Here is a 14,657-nt window from a genome sequence, read left to right as displayed (position 1 = left end):
AGATAGAAGCTGGGGTTCCTGTCTACAGCAGAACCTGCACACGGAAAAGGCTTGGGAAATACATAACAAGAGCCAGGAAGAGGTCAAGAAACTCTCTGGAGTCAAAGGAAAACTTGTGGGGGTGCCAGGATGTGAAAACGAGTAAGGGGCATAGTTTCTGGGTAATGGGATGGGCTTGGGTGAGCATATGCCCTGCCTCTTTTCCCCAGTGGCAGTGGGAGAGGGTGTGAGTGCCAGGGAGGACATCTGCACAAAGAAATGCAGGTTCTTTGGCAGCAAACATTGGGGGGGGGTAGGGTCTAATAGATGCTATCCTCCTGCGGTAAACTTAGGTGCTTCCTAGAACAGGAAGGTCTCTGCAAATCCTAACAGAGTTTCCCTCATAGGGAGGGGCCAGGCAGGCCTAGAAGCATGGGCACACACTTCTAGTTCAAGTGTGGAGACCTTAGTCTTGGGGTTCATTGCCTCCAGACAGAGCAGGGTTTCATACCAGAAATCTAAGTGGGAACAGGGAACTGCAGGCCTAGAAGGTGTCAACTGAGGTTTTAAAGGCATGGGGGTTGGAAAGTTGCTGGCTCCTCCTGGGTCCCTTCACAAGCTGCTGGCTGTACAGGCTCTCAAGACTGCCAAGACTGCCTCTCAGCCCCACACTACTTGGATTTGGTACCCAGAGACCTGCAGTGTCATCACCTTGAGGGGGACACACCCATAACGGGGCCTCAGCAGCCCTGGGCTCCAGGGAGGGGGATGGGCAGGGGCACCTCAGTCATCCCAAGCTGTCAATGCCACAAGGTGTTTCATGGCTACAGAAGGGAGGTGGGCCAAAGGGGCTTCAGCACACTTGGGCAGCATTCCCTCACAGGTCCCGTGTCCACTCCTGCTCTTCTCCAGGGGCTCTGGATCCGTGAGGGATCTGCGGCCCATGTCCCACCCCACAGTGCTGACTGGGGGGGTGGGGCTTCACCCACAGAGAGAGGCCAAGATCTTCAGGGCCAACTTGAACCTAAGCCCAGGGGTACATAAGTGCTTTGCTGGCCGTGTCCAGCCCAGTGCCCTGCATTTCTCTCCACCAGTGTGCCCGTGTACCCCCTGCACTGTCTCTTGCCACTATCAGAGGAGTCAGAGCTAGGGCACATGCAGGTTCTCAAGCCCATTCCGTTACCCCCCCACACACACACACACCACTTGTATTACCCATTTTCATGTCCACAGTTTGTCCACCCTGCCCACCGCCCCCACTCCTAGCCAGGGCTTCCCAGGACTCAGAAATAATGCAGGGGCGGGGGGGGGGCGGGGGTACGAGGCTCACTGCATTCCTGCCAGCAGATACAGCCAACTGGTGTTTTTTTCAGAGGGCTGGGATGTGTTCAGACCTCAGAACCTCAGAACAAGGTTAGGAGGAGAAGCAGAGCCTTGGCAGAGGAATAGAGAGCACCCCAGGAGGGGTCTAGCTCCCCTGCAGGCAGATAAGGACTGGGGTATGGAGTTTTTAGTCTGTCTAGTCTTTGTTAATTACACACTCTGGGGCAGAAGATTAGCTCTCCCGAGTCAATGATTTAAAAGGGAAGCCAGTGGGGGAAGGGCCCTTTCCCGCTGAGGCCAGGTGCTGAGTAAGAACCTGGAAGACCTGGAGTAGTGAAGTGGGAAGCGCAGCCCACACAGAGCACAGGCAGGTGTGGAGCAAAGGACAGCTCTCTGACGTGTGACCTTGGCAGGTCGACATCAGTGCTGTCATCTGTAAGAAGTATAAGAATCGTTTCTATGCCACGACATTGTTAAAATGCTCAATCTTATTAATAAATGTAAGGCCTGTATCCGAGATGGCAGTATGTGCTAAAAAAAGAAAAAAAGTTCTTTTTTTTTATTATCATTATTTATTAACGTGAAACTTGAAGAAAATATAGAAGCTGGCAGAAAAATGGTGGATAGTGCCTGGTATATAGCAGGGTCAAATACAACAAGGCACTAGGGGTTATGCCAGCCTCAGCCTGTAGAAGGAAAGGCGAGGCAGCTAAAGGAGCAAGGAAATGTGTCCCGTCGAGGGGTGCTGGACCTATTACTGCAGGATTAGCCCAGCCCTGGCCCCTGGGTGGGGTTGCTGGGGCCTGGGTGGTTTAAAGTCAGAAAGAGTTCAGAAGCTCATTAAGGGCGAGTAGCTGCGGGAGGCACTCAGTCTTGGAATCAGACATCTTCTGGATGTCTACCACACTGGAGCACTGGGATGGGCACCAAAGACACTGAGAAGCAAGAGGCACAGATGCCTCTAAGAGCCCAGAGAATGGGATGGGGACGTGATTCAAACAACCACAGGAAACTGCATATAATTACAAGTCAAGAAACAACACTGAGTTTTGTGGGACCCGACAGCAAGACTGGGGGCTCTAAGCAGTTATGGGATGCCCAGCAGAGGGAGCTGGGGGGCCCCCATTACCATCGGGGTGCTTCTGTGTGTCTGACCTTGAGCATTCTTCATTCATTCCCTCATTCATTTATTCAGCACACACCTGCGGCAGGGATGGGGGTGGAGCTTCCTCTGCAAACCAGTTCTAGTTCCAGTGAGGGAGCTAAGGGCTGGGGCCACCCACTTCTATCAGCCAGTCTTGGGCATTTGATCTAGTAGTGTCACAGTCTTCCTTGGGCTTGCCACTTGGCTGTCATAGCCCTCTGTTCTACTTCCATGACGCAAGGAACATTTGTCTGTGACTGTTTAGGACTACATATTTGGAAGAACTCACAGAGGGCTTTGACTTGCCCATGGCCAAGAAGGCAGTCATCAGCAAAGCCCAAATCTAAGTCCACTCTAGTTGGTCACAATTATGTGTTCTTTCCACTCTGTCAGGATAACCTGAAAGGGAGCCCAGGAAATCCAGAAATGCTGCACCTGATGGCACTCGGAGCGACACCTGCCTCCACGAGTGGGCTGTTACACAGCCAAGGGCCACCGCAGTGTTTGTCTTTTGGATAGCATGAAGGAGCTGGGCAGCCAGGTGTGGGTGGTACTTGCCAGGAGCACAGGCCAGGAGTGGAAGAGGGTACTAGCCCGAGGCAAGGGCCCAGAGTGGGAAGGCAGCTCTCTCCCACCGCTTCTCTTCCATGCCCTTCTCTCTTGTTTCTCATTAGTCATTCCCATCTCATGGAGAAGGAATGACAACAGACTCTGGATCTGGCTAGAGGTTTGCTGTGACATCAGTCTGCCCCGGCCTGGCCTACCTGGGACAGAGACAGAGGCAAGAGAGGGGGAAGGCAGCTATTGATCCTAACTTTTCCCTGCTATGGAAACTAAACTAGAGGGAAACATAGAGCATACCGTAGGAGACCTTGAAAGGACACGCGCATATGCAGGAACTGCAGCTGGCTTTCCCCAGACAACACTGCCCCTATACACACTCACCATAGCCCCCAAGCAGGGCCACAGTTCTCCACACATCCTGTCCACTTGCTTCTGAAGGTGCCTCCATGTTTGACATCTTCCCATTTTTACCATTTCATCACAGTTGGGTTTCTGAGACTTGGTACCTGATAGAGAGGATTGTTTTTGGCTCTGGCACCATGGCTTTCATTCCTAGATGCTGGCCATTCATCTCCAATGGCCTCCTGCCCTTCCAGGATACTGTGCTTCATGTGCATCCTGCCATCACTTAGCCAGCTTCCTCCAGAACTGCCACTCTCATAACCTAGGCTCCTACCTGCTTCCTCCTCCTGTCTTATTTCAAACCTCTCTGGTCCCTAAACAGCTTCTCCCTACCGGGGCGGGGAGTGGGGGAAGGGTGGGGGGGTTCTAAGCTGCACCTCATGGTTCATCACAGAGTAGGCAAATGTTGCCATTCCAGTCTCTCTGGCTATCCTTTTCTTGTTTTTGCTGATTTCCAGGGATGTCCCAGCACAGCAACCATGCAGATTTCACTGTACCAAGCCCACCCCAGCACATGCTTGCATTCTCAGCATCTCCCCTTTTAGTTTACTGAAATAGAACATGCTCTGCACAGGCTCTCACTGAGGTCTCTTGTCAGTCCCTGAGCTTTACTACCGGTAAGTGACATAGTGGCTGCCTTCTGTTGTGTGACAAAACTTTTCCTGAGGAGACAAAACATCCCAGAATGGGAACCCACGACAGACCATTTAGTGACATAGATACCACTAAAGTCCAGCTTAGTGAACCATGATTTTTATTGAAGTTATTTACAGGAATATAGGTGAGGGGTTACTTACAGGAGCAGAAATGACTCGAGGACAACTGCATCACCAAAGCTCACCCCAGCATGGGTGACAGCTCACAGAAGCTGGGAACCTGGAGCACACTGCACAACCTGCAGCTCAACAGGTTATAGAGTGTCCTTTCCAAGTGACTCTGGTCTCTTCCAGGCAGCTCAGCAGGTTTCTGCTTTTTCCAGGCAGCTGGTCTGATCTCAGTCTTCTTTGTTGACTCTGGCAGGGAGGGGCCTAGCAAATCTGCTCAGTTTCAGGGAGTTCTTGAACCTGTTTTGTTGTCATTTACTTCCCTGCTTAAGGAGCTTCTATGCAGGGTGGAATGTTTTACTGCAAGGAAACTGTTATACAACACTCCACCCCTTCGCCTAGCTCTTCCACCCTTTCTAGCCCTTCTTCCCCAATGATCCTTGAGCCTTGGAAGGAGTGACTATAGATGTGCACCTATGACTAAGAGATAGGTTACCATGCCACAGTAACAGACACTTGTTCTGAGGAGCTTCACCAGTGGTTAGGAGTTGAGGCTGATAGTAACAGTGAAGTATGGGCCTACACACTACATGTGTAGAAGACAGTTTGACAGGTACATCACACCCATCTAGGAAACCCATAGACATTGCTTCCCTGTTGGGACCTCTGACCTCCGCAGCCACAGGTATCTGTCCTAGCTTACAGTACCAGATGTGAACTCTCTCTTACAGAGCAGGCCTTAAACCCAATCACAAGGCTGTTAGTCTTCCTCATGATAGCCAACCCACTACTGCAAAGTCAGGTTTATCTTGCCTGGCGTGTCAGTATTTAGCATTTAGGGTCCATAGCCAAGCAGGAATGTTGGTGACAGTCCCCCATCAGCAGCCTTCATGGCCACCTCTGGCATTATTAAAGGCAGCCAGCAGCCTGGTAATTTCCAGTTCAGTCCAAGCTTAATTTCTCCATGTCTTACAGTCAAAGCATGCACAAGCAGTGTCTTCAGCAATAGGCTCTTACCATCTAGTTCTGTTGTACAACCAACAGCAGTAGTAATAGTCTTTATGGTTTGTGGGGCCTCAGAGGCTTCTCTGGCCCCACAGCTCACAGGAAGGGAGCTACCCTGGCACTGGGGTTTTCATTTAATAACCTTATGGCCTTTGGGAATGTCCTTCTGGATTTTTTTTTCTTTCATTTAACCTAGCCCCAGTAGGGTTCTGTGGTTGAAGTACCATCACACCCAGTTGCCTCTCCAATGATTTTCCAAATCTGCAAAATACTCACAGGTTATCATTATGTCATCTATACAACAAAACTTTTGCCAGAGGATAGGCAGGGCAAGGTAGCATTCCAAACTCCCATCCCATAACAAACAATGGGGGTGCAAAAATAACCTTGGTGAAACACTTTGATGGTCTGTTGTCATCTGTTCTCAGCAAGTGTCAAATGACCTGAGATGTTCACAACTAAAAAGATAGTAAAGTTAAACACAAGCAATGCCTAGCACAGCATGGAAGGTTCCATCTACTTATATAGGTACCTTCTTCCACAGATCAAAGCTGGGGACAAAGCACTGGTAGGAGACGCTGTGTTAGTTAGTTCCCTGTAATCCTTTGTCACTCTCTCTGAGCCATTATATTTCCATATTCTGGATGTCTTCCATGGAGCCTTCTTGTATTTCTCCAGACTGATAAACTCAGTGGGCCTGACTTAATTTGCTCAGACCTACTCAGGGCCAAGGAGGAGCAAGGCCCTGCTCTCCGGAGCATCACCCACTGGCTCCCTGGGTAAGGGCTGCCCTGGGTCAACATTGTGGGTGCAGTGGCAGCTGTTGCTTCCCATCCACCAGACCTGATTGTTGAAGGAGTTCCTTGTGGCGAGATATTTGATTACACTGTGTAAAGATGTGTCATTGTGATTGGTTTAATAAAAAGCTAAACAGCCAATAGCTAGGCAGGAGGTATAATTGGGACTTCCAGACAAAGATAGCTCTTGGAAGAAGAAAGGGGGAGTCACCAGCCCAATGCAGAGGAAGCAGGACATGCAGGAGGAGCGGTAAAAGCCACGACCTATGTGGCAGCATGGAGATTAATATAAATGGGTTAATTTAAGTTATAAGAGCTAGTCAGAAACAAGCCTAAGCTAAGGCTGAGCTTTCATAATTAACAACAAGTCTCCATGTTGTTATTTGGGAGTTGGCTGGCAGGACTGAGAAAGACTAGTTACAGTTCCCTACTGGGGTGATAATTACCCACCGCTGGGACAGGCTTTATTATTGTCACCTGTGTTGTTCTATCACAGATGTCTTCTGTGACCTGCTCCTCAGGCTTTGCAGCCTTCCAGAGGCTCCTTAGCACACAGTTTGGCTTCTATCAATGTTTTCCTCAGGAACCCCAGGTCGGAATGACTCTTGCCACATTTATCTTCCTGTAGACCAGACAGATCTTCCTTGGCTTTCCCTTCTTACTATCTCCTCTAGTTTCTCCTTCACTTTATCAACTGTCTTTACATGCTGGCCTAAGTCACTGATATCTGCCAGAGCCCTTCCTATTGTATAAAGGGCTCAGCAAAGCCACCAGCACTCTACACTAGCTCGAGGTCTCTGCTGGATTAACCTTTTCTTTACATCTTCCAAAAACACAGATCTATCTGGCCAAGTGAACTTGGGTCCAAACACAGCTCCATGGTCTGAGGCATGCAACCAGTGTGATCATGGTTAATATGCCGTCTGTATGCTGGGTTACAGATTTTTCTCTCTTTTTCTACTACAAGTTGGACTTGAGGAGTATCTTTTATTGCTATTGCTTTTGCTATTGCTCTCTTTCTCATCCTCTTTATCTAACTTAGTTGCCAAGTCAGAAGCTAACATGAAGGATGCTAGCCACATCTCCTTTTATTCTTGCAATTGCTCTTTACACAAACTAGCTCCTGCTTAGCCTCCATCTTGGCATCAGATGCATTTCTGACTCCACACCACAGAGGGCAGGCAACTTTGCAGCTGCTTGCTAACGCTCTCGACTCTTGTGCGCTAATCTCAAAGACTGCAAAAATCTCCTCTAAACCTTAAACTGTTTTAAGGGTATCTCTATATTCATGTGGTAGACCTCACTCATCAAGCAAGCATGCCACCCATACCACACAGACAAAGACTAGCATCCTGGGACTCTTCCCGCAGACATTCCTAGTCCTGATGGCTCAGCCTTAGCTTCATGTCTCACTACCCATAGCAAGAACCATGCAACTGCTGTAGCACAAGGCACACTAACACACACTATACAGAAAAGGACATCTCGACGGGAATTTACTCACAGATACTCCCATTCAGGCTGCTTAGCCTCAGTTGCCTGTTTTGCTGCCCACAGCCAGGACCATACACACATTCCTCCTTCATCTCATCTTTGGTTCTATCAAGTCCCTGCTCAGGTGTCAATTATGTTGTGTGACAAAGCATACTCTACTCATCTCAGACAGGGAACCCAAGACAGACCGCCACTGTCAAAACTCAAAACAATGCTCAGCATTTCATTAGCTTGGCTTAAATATCGAGCCAGGCACATCCTGTCCTTACAGAGCTAAAAGGTGATAAATATAGCCACACAGTCTCAAGAACAACAATATTGCTCCAAACTTAACAATTCACATTTGCAGAAATAGGGGTGATTTACCATAAACTGCTTATATACAGTTAGCTTGTATTTCTCTAACTGTTCTCTTGTCCTACAAAAGGACCCTGCATGCCTAAGTCTTTCTATAAAGGGTGAATTTTGATAAGGCACTAATGTTTTTTTCTCAGAATTAAGAGATGTAGTTAATGTCCCCTGTGTTGCTGTCTTATATGTTCCCATTAATCTTTTATTGCCCCTAATCCTTCCCACACTGAATCAGAAGGGTCTGGAGTAACAGTTGGTATTTCCAGATAAGAACCCAAGAAGCATTAGTTTCCAAAGAATTTTAGGAAAAAATAGAGGGGGAAATGGGGTTTCCAGAATTGATCACATCTGCCCCACTCATGACTGACAAAGTGACATGAAAACCCACCAAGAGGATCACCAACATGAGAGAGAAGAGAGCATGCAGACCTTATAGTCCCAGCAGTATTCTGTGCTGTTTAGAGTCCACTGGACCTTGCCAAGTGAGAGACTGTCTCCACAGGCTTTGCTTCTCAGAGACCCACTGGACAAGTGTTCATATGCTGATCTAAAACTAGGCCACATGGCTCCCAAAACAGACCAAACTATGAATACCACCCATGGATTTTATTAGCATTACTAATGACAGTATGGGTGAGGGGTTACTTACAGGAGCAGAAATGACTCCAAGACCGTACAGTCTGCACGCAGCTCAACACGCTGGAGAGTATCCTTTCCAAATGACTCAGTTGGTCTAAATCTCTTCCAGCAGCTCAGATGGGTTCTGCTTCTTCCAGGTAGATGGTCTGATCTCAGTCCTCTTCGAAGCTGGGCTTTGTTGACTCTGGCCGAGAGGGGCCTAGTGAGTTTGCTCGGTTTCAGGAAGTTCTTGAAGTTTTTTTGTTGTTGTTTACTTCCCTACTTAAGGAGCTTCCCTGGGAGATGGAATGTTTTAGTCTCAGACCAGACTGTTACACAACACCTTCAAGGAGCCCTTATTCTGGTAGAGTGAGGTAAGATATTCAAGGTATCACTGATTCATTTTGGCAAGAATGGTGTCATGAAAACGGGTTTTGGAGGAGTGTAGTGAAGCAGGAAAAGGAGGTACCAGTGGATACAGAGATGTTGACAGGAAAGCAAGGATGTCAGTCTTAGTGAAGGACAATTGGTCAGAGCTGGAGATAGGATGAAGAAGAGGTATTACAGAGGTGACAGATGCAAAGAGTATTACCATGTTGAGTAACAAAGTGCTTAATGATGGAAGAGGTGTGGGAAGGTAGCAAGACTAGATGTCAAAGGCTGAGTGATTCTGGGACTTGCTATTGGGTAGGCTTTGGTGTCATTTATGGATACAGAAAGTTCAAGGAAAGGAATGGTATGTGTGAAGGAGAACAAGTTCAACCTAAGGAGAGATGCCCAGTAAGCCTATGTGGATCCAGAGCTCAGGAGTGGGGCTGAGCTTGAGTCAGCAGCCACAGCATGGGAATAGAGAAGGACATGATGTGTTCAGGGTTGCCCAAGAGAAAGAGGACAGAGAGGGGAGGGAGAAAAGGCAAAGATGAGGTAGTTATATTGTTTCCTGACTACTCCTACAGGAGCTGTTTGCCCCAATGCTGTTTGCCAGCTATAATTCTAAGTGTTCACATTTAGAGATTCATTTCCTCTTCGGAACAACTTTGGGAGTATGTAGCAGGAATATAAACTCAGAGACAGATATTGGGGTTCAAGCTGAAGATCAGAAAAGCAAAGCAACCAACCACTAGAGGGTTCTTGCCTCTACCAAGGCTGGGGCAATCCTGTCCTCAATGTACAGACTTCGACCCTGAGCTCCTGCCTTCTATTCCTCTCCAGTGCTGGAATTAAAGGTGTGAGCTCTGTTTCTCTTTTATACTGATTCACTCTCATATATCTCAGGGTGGCCTTGAACTCACAGAGATCTATCTGCCTTTGTCTCCCAAGGGCTGGGATTAAAGGCATGCACCACCACCACCCAGTCTCTGTGGCTATCTAGTGTGGCTGCTGGGTGTGTGCCACCACTGCCTGGCCTCTATGGCTGAACAGTGTGCCTAGATTTGCAATATGATCTTCGGGCAAGCTTTATTTGTTAGATCATAAACAAAATGTCACTACAGGAGTAGGCACTCTTACCATTTCTGATTCACAGATAGGAAATCTCAGCTAATCACAGTTAGATAACTTGTTCAAGGTCATAAAATCTATAAGGGGCAAGAACCAAGATTTGAATTCAGAGTTGACATTTTCACTCCCATAGTGCTCTGCTTCTCAAATAGAATCTTAAAATAAAGGCTACATTTGTGCTGAGTCCTGTGTCAAGAACTTTACTGGTTATTGAATTTAATACAGATAATTTAGGAGACCAATGAATTGATGAATTAAGGGGTATGGTATCTGGATGGATAGGTGACTAAAGTATGTATATATTATATCTATGGGTGAGTAGATAAATGGATGGTAAAGTTAGAAACAAGTGCAAAGATGGACAGAGGAATAGACAAGTGATGAAGAATGGTTGGGTGAATGGGTGATGGGTACACAAGCAAACAGAGAAAGAGATATGTGAGTAGATGGGTGTGAAGACCAATGCCAGGATGAATGGAAGATGGATGAGCAAATTCATGGGAAGGTGGATGGGTGTGTGTGTGTGAAGGGTGTTGTACAGCTGTTTCCTCTAAGTTGAAACATTTCCTCCTGCAAGGAGGAAGAATGCTCATAAGACTCAGGAAGTAAATGAAACCTATAAAACTCAGTCCCAAGGTCCCCCCTTAGGCTATATGAACAGTAGCAGTTGCTGGGGAGAGCTGCTCTACAATCTCTAGTGGAGCTGCCTACACGCTGTGCGGGGAGTTCCAAGAATGCAGTTTTCAAGAGATGTCCCTTGGAGCCAGGCATGGTGGCACACTCTTTTAACGCCAGTACCCCAGAAGCAGAAGCAGGTGGGTCTCTGTAGGTTCAAGACCAGCTGTCTACAAAGGTAATTTCCAGGTCAGATACTACACATAGAAACCCTGTCTTTAAAAAAAAAAAAAAAAAAAGAGTCTTCAGCAGGGACTAGAGAGATGGCTAGTAGTTCAGGGCACTTACTAAGATCACAGCATCCACATGATGAGGCCCACAGCTGCCTGTAACTCCTGCTTGGGAATTTGACACCCTCTTCTAACCTCTGTGGACAACCTCACTCATGCATGGGCACATACTCACACACACAATTAAAAGTAGAATCTCAAAAAGTCATCACCTACACCGGAGTGGGCTTTTCAGTGATGCAGCTAGCTGCCTTTGAGTGTGCCTGTAGATAACCACAATAAACTAACCAGTTCGCACTAAGCCAGATTGGAGTGAAATCATTACATTGGTGCCCATCTGGAATGAGTGAATAGACGTTTGTTCACAGCTCTCCAGGCTTACACAACAATGGGTAAAGCAATAGACAAATGAAGGGCTGGATAGAATGGAGGATGAAGGAATGGAAAGCTGAATATTTAAGCATAAACAAGATGATAGCTATACAGATGAATAGGAGAGTGGATGGATGAACAAATGGATCAAAAGATGGGTGAATAGTAGTCGAGGATGGATGATCAGATGGTAGGGTAGCTAGATGAATAGATGGTTGGTTAAGTGGATAGATGAATAGGCATTTGATACTTAGACCTGGAAAAACCGAACAAGAAAAGCCACTAATTATCATCCCTATTCATTCCCAATCTTTTCTCCCCTTTTCCCCCCAGAAAGGAGTGGCAACCAAACTTGAAGTAAAGACTTCTCCCCTGTGCAGACATCCTGGATGGTTTCCAGCCATCCTCATTCCTTGCTCATCTATCTTGATGCTTGGGGAAAGTACTTTCAACAACCAGCCCAAGATGAAGGCAAGTGGTGATTTTGGGAAATCTTGTCTCTGAATGTCTTAACCCTTGATCTCCGTGTCCCAGATGGATGTCAGGGCTGAGGTTGGTATTCCAATGGGAGGTGGCAAGAGCACAGCGATAGGAGAAAGGAGGGTATTTCCGTGGACTGGAAAGAAAGCTGCATCATTGTTACAGGAAGTGGTCTGAAAGTAGCATTCAGGCAATGTTAGAAACCAAAAGTAGAGATGCTGCCACGCCCCATCCTGGAGTCAGAGAAACCTCGCTGCAGAACTTCAGTTCCACCACTTGGGGAATGTGCAATATTGGGGCATTCACTCTTAGGTTTCTTGACTCAATCTCCACAGCAATCACTTCATCTGAGGGCCAAGAATGACAAGAAGATGCAGAGAAAACCCAAAGGTTTCCAAGAAAGAATAAGCAGGTGGATTTCATGGGAGGAATAATCTAAGGAACCCATGCTCTGAGTCTGTTAAGAAAGAACTGTGAGTTTGCAGGACTCATAACATCCCAGGGCTAGGGCTCCTGTGGCCATTGAACATTAGGACAGCCTTGTGGAGCCCAGCTTGAGAAGCAGATTCTGCTTCTTGGCTTGCAGGCTCATGTCCTTGGAGCTGTTCCAAGGCTTGGGGGTGGGGGGAAGAGAAGCAAGCAAGCAAGTGAGCATGGGGCAGGGGGCCTAGCCTTGGAGCTCCTACACCAGCCCAGCCCCCATCCCTACCCAGCACGCGGTGCCAAAAGGCAGGACACCCAGTTCCCAGAACAACAACAACAAAAAAAGAGCTGCTTGGAGATTGAATCAGGGAGACCCCTACAGTAGGACCTCCCTGAGGCTCAGTTGGCTAATGGTCACCTCCCCACTGCTTGTTTTCACCTCTTTTGTCCATTTTCTCTCCACCAAATTGACCTGTGCTCACATGCTGAAGTGGCCTGAAAACTTGTCACAGATATCTGCAATATTGAATAGCTGGATTCAACTGGACTCGATCTAAAAAGTTTAATTATCATTTTATTTTATTTTTCCAGAAGATAGTTTTTCCTCTGTCCTTAAGAATTCAGGTCTTCGAATAGGTTTTGGTGAAGGTCATGAGGCAGAATCAGCAGACCTAAATCCAGGGGTGGTGTTCAGTGCTTTTGGATTTCACAAGACAGAGTTCTGACCACCTTGATGTGGGTGACAAAGCTCACACGGTAACACATACAGAGCTTAGGAAACAAATAATGTAGATGATATTTTCTTCATAAATGTCCCTGACAGGAAAGGCCTCGGCTATATTTCAAGCAACAAACTTTTTGTTGTTGTTACTGTTGTGTTTATTTGTTGTTTTGGGTTGGGGGGTTGTTTTGGTTTTTGTGAGACAGGGTTTCTCTGTGTAGCCCTGGCCGTCCTGGAGCTCACTTTGTAGACCAGACTGGCCATGAATTCACAGAGATCCTCCTGACTCTGCCTCCTGCCACCCGGCTCAAGTGACAAACTTTTTAATTGTCTTGTCCTTGGGTGTACATCAGGCAGTCTGTATGTTAAATAGGTTGCATATGACCACAACCCCTTTTGGCACAATTAATTAATTAATTAATTTCACATTTGGAAACTGTCTTAGTCACTGTTCTATTGCTGTGAAGAGACCATGATCACAGCAAATCTTACAAAAGACAGCATTTAATTGGGGGCTGGCTTACAGTTTTAGAGGGCCAGTTCCTTATCATGGCAGGAAGCACGACACTGGAACAGTAGCTGAGAGTTCTACATCCTGATCTGTAAGCAGAAAGAGACTGGGCCTGTCGTGGGTTTTTGAAACCTCAAAAGCTGTCCACGCCCCTCCCCACCCCTATGATGTACTTCCTCTAACAAGGCCACACCTCCTCATTCTAATCCTTCTCAAACAGTACCACTCCCTGATGACTAAACATTTAAATATATGAGCCTATGGTGGGGAGGCATTCACATTCAAACCACCACAGAAGTCAAGACCCAAAAGAGGTCCTTTTAAAACCCTGAGATAAGCTGGGGGGTGGTGGCAGCAGCCTTGCCTTTAACCCCAGCACTTGGGGGGATGGGAGGCTGAGACAATTTTGTTAAATTGTACAGACTGGCCTGGAGGTTGAAGTCCTCCTAACTCATCCTCTGGGGTAGGCAGAATTACAGGCTTGCACCACCATGCCCAAGGTCATTCTAGACTTGTGTTTGTGTGTGCACACACTCACCTATGCAGGCGTGTGTGCAGACCAGCAGTGTCAACATCAGTTGGGGTGTCTTCCTCAGTCACTTATTTTCTGCAACAGTCTCATTGCACCTGGAGCTTGATGCTTGGGCTAGACTGCCTGGCTCTTGAGTCCTGGGATCTGCCCATGTCTGCTGCCCAGCTGGGGTTATAGAGGCATGCTTATCTGAACTCGGCACCTCATGTTTGTGCACCAAGTACTTCGCTGGTGCACAAACCATCTTCCCAGCACTGAACCATCTTCCCAGCCCCCTGTGCTAGATTTCTTGTGTATATTCATCCCCATAGCAACCCCACAAGGTGACTTTACTCTCTTATTTTACGGATAAAGAAAGTGGGGTTCAAAAGCAGTAACTTTCCAAATGTTGTCTAGTAAGAATTAGAGCCTGAATTTGAACTCATGATTCTAATCCTGATTAAGAGTAGTGACTTAGGGAGGTGGCTCTGAAAGTCTGAAGGCAGTCTCAGCAACCACAGCACGGTTCTGTTAGAGGCAACACCAGGGCTCCTCCACACACAGATCTGTGCCAGGAGCCCCAGTGCTGTGTGTGTGTGTGAGAGAGAGAGGAATGAAGAAGCTGAAACAATGCCAGCAGGGCCAGCCCTGGCCCGGCCCCCACCTGAGAGCTCAGGAAATGACACACCTGAGCTGTGACGCAGGTTGTTGGACCAGGCATCTCCTCCCAGGGGGAGGGGTTTGAGGATGGCTGTCTTAAGCTTCTAGGCAGCACTTCCAGGCTGCTTTCCAA

The sequence above is a fragment of the Cricetulus griseus genome, chromosome 4 (assembly GCF_003668045.3).
Source record: "Cricetulus griseus strain 17A/GY chromosome 4, alternate assembly CriGri-PICRH-1.0, whole genome shotgun sequence".
Lineage (NCBI taxonomy): Eukaryota > Metazoa > Chordata > Mammalia > Rodentia > Cricetidae > Cricetulus > Cricetulus griseus.
The sequence above is the reverse complement of the archived record's forward strand: the minus strand, read 5'-3'. Positions refer to the sequence as shown.